The sequence below is a fragment of the Pinus tabuliformis genome, chromosome 2_1 (assembly GCF_031772625.1).
Source record: "Pinus tabuliformis cultivar Carrire ecotype Pingquan chromosome 2_1, CPIR1, whole genome shotgun sequence".
NCBI classification, from domain to species: domain Eukaryota; kingdom Viridiplantae; phylum Streptophyta; class Pinopsida; order Pinales; family Pinaceae; genus Pinus; species Pinus tabuliformis.
This window is the reverse complement of record NC_142299.1, coordinates 505,438,210-505,444,684: the sequence shown is the minus strand read 5'-3', so window position 1 is coordinate 505,444,684 and position 6,475 is coordinate 505,438,210. Positions and strand designations below refer to the sequence as shown.

The 6,475-nt window shown below is 38.1% G+C and overlaps 1 pseudogene; it reads left to right on the top strand.

Annotated features, from left to right (window-relative positions):
- Positions 1 to 2,557: 2,557 nt before the first annotated feature.
- LOC149201175 (alcohol dehydrogenase class-3-like) lies at positions 2,558 to 4,626 on the top strand (annotated as a pseudogene).
- Positions 4,627 to 6,475: the final 1,849 nt, after the last annotated feature.

Genomic DNA, 6,475 nt, shown 5'->3' with positions numbered 1-6,475 from the left:
AATCCCCTGCATTTCTTCTTTATCGCCACCTGAAATTCAAGACTCTTCCGCCAAGTTCGCCACAGAAGAATTGTCGCTATGGCCACCTGAAATTCAAGATTCTGCCGCCAAGTTCGCCACAGAAGAATTGTCGTTGTCATCTGAACCAGTGTTCCATCTTCTAGTTTGAAAGCGGAACACTGCATTGACGACCATGAGATTTGGGCAGAGAACAATACCGCACTTTGGGATTGGGTACTTCTTTAATATGTGGAGAGTGGCAAGTCTCCAAATTTAAATGAATTCCATCCCTTCGATGAGTCCGATGAGTCCATGGAGTATGTTGGGGTTCACTAGTAGCCCACTAAGGCGAAACGGTTAGTTTATAAATTTTTTTATGGAATTGCTGACTTCTCCTACAGGGCATTGTCAGTAGCCATCGAGGGCAGAAATTTCACATCAGAATGAAATGTTTTCAAGCTCTCCATTTCAGATTAGAAGCTAGCAAATGAAATTGAGCATACACAATTAAGTTTATCACCAAAGGTTTCTGACGGCAACGAACACCCTTCTCTTTTTATTTTCAATTCTCTTAAAGGGTGTTGTCGGTGGCTATCCATGGCAGAAAGTTGTTTTGCAATCAAAATTCTGTATTAATGATATTTGTCCATTCCCTGCCTGAGTCAGTGTCTGTGTGCTTATGTGTAATGCTGATGAATAACATTGGTGGATGAAAGCTGCTCTTCACATTGAGAAGATGAGTCACCAACAGAAAATGAGGCCACATCTTCATTATTATTTGTACACAATCAAGTTTAAACCAAAAAAATGGCAAAAAGATGATAGAATTTCCATTCACCGACAGAGTTTGATGGGCGTTTGAAACAATTGCAAGAATGATATGATACACTGGAGTTTTCCGAGTGGAATGGGGACTTATGAGAACATAAAAGAAGATGGTCTTTGAGTTTCCAAGATTTTGAGGATGCCATCCCTCCCCAGTTTTCGATTCAACTGCTATGTGAATTAACTAATGGTAATGCTATAATCAGTACTGGAGTGGGCCAACACCAGATGTGGGCAGCCCAATGCTTCCAACATGAGAGACCTCGACTGTAGCTGACATAAGGGGGTCTCGGGGCTATGGGATTTGGTTTGCGTGCAGCACTTGGGAGCTGTCGTGGCCAATCGAGGGGCTACTATTGTTGAAATAGATGGAGATGTCAGTTTTCTGATGGATGTGCAAGAATTGGCCACCATCATGGTAGAAAACCTGCTTGTTAAGATGATGGTATTGAACAATCAGAAATTGGGCATGGTGGTTCAATGGGAAGATTGCTTTTACAAAGAAAACATAGCACATACTTACCTCCGGGATCCATCTGCTGAATCTGAGATTTTCCTCAATCTTATGAAGATGGCAGATGCATGCAATATACCAACAGCTAGGGTAACAAAGAAAGCAGATGTCAGGGAGGCCATTTCACAAATGCTCGATACCCCGAGCCATATTTATTGGATGCCATTGTGCCACACCAGGAGCATGTCTTGCCTATGATACCCAGTGGTGGAGCTTTTAAAGATATTATAACCGAAGGTGATGGGAGAAGAGCATACTAAAAAGAAGAGGCTAAGCCGTTTCTCATTGTATAAGATTATTCTAGGTTCTAAAAGTGCATTTTCATTGTTTTCCTTTTGAAGGTATGGAGAAAGCTTTATTTTCTCTCCTTTGTAATTTTATTGGGAGGACACATTTTATTTCTCTAACTTATACGGTACATAAATCAGGGCAAGTTTGGACACCTTAGATGGTTCACAAAGTCTTGATTTTATGTTTATAAGTTGTGATTGCTAAGAACGAATGCAGCAAACTTTCATCTCTGTTTTTATTGATATTGGGTGGCCCGTGAGGCAAGGGCATAAATTGTGGTGCATTGTATCTCTACTTCTACTTCTTATTTTTCTCTATTTGCCTATTTGTTATAGCAAATGTGCATTCATTTCATTGCATAGAGCATTTTGCAAAGTAAGATTCACATAAGATATCCAAGGATGAATTGAAAATAACCTATATGAGGAGGATAAATGTTGTAGTGTCATGGATTGCATAATAGCATATGGCATACAGGTTTGATGGTAACTCACTATTTCTACCTGACAATGGACTTTGAAAAGATGCCCATCCTATATGTAAGAAATTTGTGTTCTAAAGATTTTTTGAATTGCTAACTCGGGATCTTGAAGTCAAGACTTTTTACTAAATGTCTTTCTCAGATGCCTTAGAGATGTAACTGTTGTTGTACTTAGCTATTGTCTAACAATTATAACAGTTAGTGAATTCCATATTGTAGGAAATATGTTGGAAAGTCAATTTTTCGTTGTTTCTAGAATTTTAGAGTTGAGCTTTCCTGTATTATTATAAAACCCTGACCATTGACAACGATTTCTAAATTATAGTTTTGCAAATGGACATCGCTCCCAGAGTAAAAAAATTCAACAATTCCAACTTCATAAGTCTATTGGCCTCTCTTTGTACCTTTTGGGACAATTGCTAGTTATAAAGATCACCTAACCTTCTATGAACTGCGTATCAGCTGATGTAGTATGGGAAGCAGGGTAGCGCATATCTGTCCAACAAATCCAAGTGGCTCCTCCCGAGGACAAAGAAGTACGAATCAAAATCACTCACACTTCCCTATGTCATACTGATATTTATTTCTGGAAAGGAAAGGTACCACTCTCGTCATCTCATTTTTCATTAATTGTATTGAAGGTTCAATTTCATTATCCCATTTTTCATTCATTTTATTGAGGGTTCACCTCCATCTTTGGTTAATGTAATGTATTCAAACATTGCAGGATGGAGGAGCTTGGTTTCCAAGGATTCTGGGTCACAAAGGTGTTGGGTATGTTCATTTTATCTATGATATTTCAACTGCATAAGGGTAATTGAAGTGTATTTATGGATGTGTTATGTCTTTAAATTGATACAGGGAATTGACAAAAAAAAAAAAACATTTTTTTAATCCCTTCCCCTGTTTCCTAGGATTTTGATGGTTAAAATGAATATATCGTTTCTTCATCTGCACTAGTTTTGAAATTAAGTATTGATTAGCTTTATCATTATGACACATTATTTATCCAACGATAATGTATGAATCAGTCACGCAAGATTGTAGAAAGCGTGGGAAGTGAAGTTACAGAGTTGAAAGTAGGAAATCATTTGATTCCGCAATGTATGGAAAAATGCAAAGAATGCAAGCTGTGTCATCGAGGAAAGAACAACATCTATCAAGTTTTCAGATTCAACTTCATGAGCAGATTTGCTTACACTGACAAAAAAATGCCGATTCTCTGTCAATGGAAAACCCATTTGTCATTTCTTTGGGTTGTCCACATTCAGTGAATATACAGTGGTTCATACATCCTGTGTAGCGAAAGTGAATCCGGAAGCTCCATTAGAAAAGATCTATTTGCTTGGATGCGGAGTTTCGATAGGTAGTATAATCATACATTCTATACTAAAATACACCTAGATCTGAGATCCTTTCCCCGCAAAAATACAGAAAAGTAAAATGGTCGATGCATCATAAAATGGGGCCTAGTTTTTCATTTCAGGATTAGGAGCTGCCTGGAATGCTGGGAAGGTGAAACCTAGTGATTCAGTAGCAATCTTTGGATTGGGCACGATTGGCTTGGCTGTATGTTTTCCTGAGTATCTCAAGCAACAATTATACATACACATATTTACATAAAGATTTGCTCTTGTGCCGCAGAGAGTAGTTTGCATTCTGTGTCTTTCTAATTGTTGTCTACTAGTGAATCCTGCGTTGTTCAGGTTGCAGAAGGGGCTCGAATAGCTGGAGCTTCCAGAATCCTTGGAATTGACATCGACCCATGAAAGGAAGAAATATGTGGGTTGGAAACCATACACAGCAATAACCTCTATTACTAGAGTGTATATAAACCAGAATGCTTTGGGTTGATTCCCTTTAACTTTTGCACATGGGTATGGTTGTTCTGAAATTAATAACTGCCATTTTCTTTCCTAACAACTAAACAATTTGGGGTAACTGAGTTTCTTAATCCATCCGATTTGGATAAACCCATTCAAGAGGTAATCTATAAAGTCTCCAGCACTAGTTCTTTTGGGTCTATAAGACTGGATTTAAGGGCATGAGCATTATTGATGCTAATAACATGTTGGGATTTAATGAATACTGCAGCTGTTGCGAGTGTGACAATCTTAATGGGACCTGTGTTTGTTGATGTAAAACAATAGATGATGAGGCATCAATTAAAAATATGGGCATATCCCTTTTTCTCACTAAGTAAACTGCATTGCTGATCATAGGTGATTACAGAGATGACTGAAGGAGGAGTATATTCAAGCTACGAATGTGTTGGAAGAGTCAAACTTATGCTCTGCGCACTTCAATGCTCTCACCCAGTCTCGTTTTTTGTATCCTAAATGTTTTTTCACATTTCGTATGTTAATTGAAATTATTCTTCAATGATCCAACTAGGTGTTTACAAGAACATAAAAGACTAATTAAGTTTGGCTTCCTCTAAGATCACAATTTTATTGGGCATGTTTTGTGATTCGCGTTGCAGGTATGGGGAAAAATAGTGATATTGGAATCTTGACCATGCACCCATGGGGTACATCTCTATCTTTTATGATTACTTGGTAGAGCGGGAAAAATAGTGATATTGGAATCTTGACCATGCACCCATGGGGTACATATCTCTCTTTTATGATTACTTAGCAGAGCTCCACACTAGGCCCTTACATGAGCAAAGAAGCCCAATTCCAATGAAATCAAAGTAGCCCCATTCCAGTGAAATCCTCAGAGCTTATTTAATAGACTTCCTGAGAAGTTGAGAACTATGCCACATATGCAAATGGGCTTAAAATTTCTATGAGCAATAACTGCATTAAAAGGGTGACTCCCCATTCTTAGAAACGCTGAAAGCCAACCAATTGGAGAATCTGTTTTCACTGGCTTATTCAAGTCTTTTATTATTTCAGGCTGTGTGAAGCTGGACACACATTGAAAGCACTGCGCAATTAGCTGAATCCTATTATAATCTGTACCATCTCTCCATGTACTGATTGCCTTCTCATAGAACATCCTATTGCTAAAACTCACAATACAGAGACCACCGTGCCTAAGGCTCATTCATAATTGGCTATCCAAATTTCGTTCAGGAATAGCATTTTAAGGAAATATGCAGAAAAATATTTTGTTGCAATTGGTGTCAGAGCTGATAGACTATTACTCCTTGTCTATGTAGGTAAGGGTAACCTATCAGCTCAAGCATCAACTCCATAATATATAATTCTTGATGTATCCTTTGTTGATGAAGTATAAGATGAATTTTCCAAAAATTAAAGAAAGGCACGCTTAAAATTAACATGCCTAGAGATTCTGGAATGGAATATGAGCTCTAGTGCATATTGATGGGTCTGAAACCACCACTTATAGTTGATGAGTCTAAAACCACTGCTTATAAAATTTTTCAATGGGTTTCCTCATTCCTCCTTTGGTAAAATAATCACAGAGACTGAACCATGGAATCAGGCTATGGCATTGCTCTACCAGTTCTGCATTGAATATTTTGGGCAGATCATATACATATATTTGCCTTCCTGTGCATTGTTTATGACTTGGATCCTTCATGCTTCTAGGCATTGAGGCAAACCTAAAGGCCTCCATTTGCATTTTCACTGTATCCAGAGAAAATGTAGCATTATTTGCATTAGTTTTCTTCTTTCCCATTATTGCCCATTTACTAGATCCATTTTCAAATTCTCCTGCGATGAAATCTCATTATGGGTAGTTGGTCTCTCCCGTTTCAAAGCCACTACTCCATGCCCATTAACAGACTCATTTAGTAATGGTGATGCAACATTCAAGCCATGTTTCGTCACCTTGAGACCTTGAATCTCATGGCCACCAAAATTAAACTTGTCATCATGAAACAGAGTTGCTTGATCTGGGAAACGTGTAGTGCTGGCAGAAACACAATATACATTCAACTTGCAGTTCGAAAAACAGAGATGAAGAACAAATGCAGGTAACAGGGTTGTCATAACCCAAAGACATATAACAAGCATTAAGAACAATAGGGGCAACAACAACACTCTCTGTATTACAGCCCCCATACACTTCATCCCAATCCCAATCCTTCCACATTCCTGCTTCCCTTTCTCTGCTTCCCCATGGTTGAAAACCCATGGATCAGCAAATCACACACCATGTTTATTATAGCAAGAGTACCCTCTTTATCTTACTGTCAAAACCATACCTTGAAGAGACAAACACTAAGTCAATTCAATATAGGTTTCAACGCATGTTAACACTACTTAAAAACTATTACTATTCGACCTTAGGAAAATGGATGTTTATTGCCATTTCTAAAGATTTAAACTGCAATGGGAATTATAACAGCAACTTCCATTGACCCAATCTTTATGCTGGCAGTTCTCCAT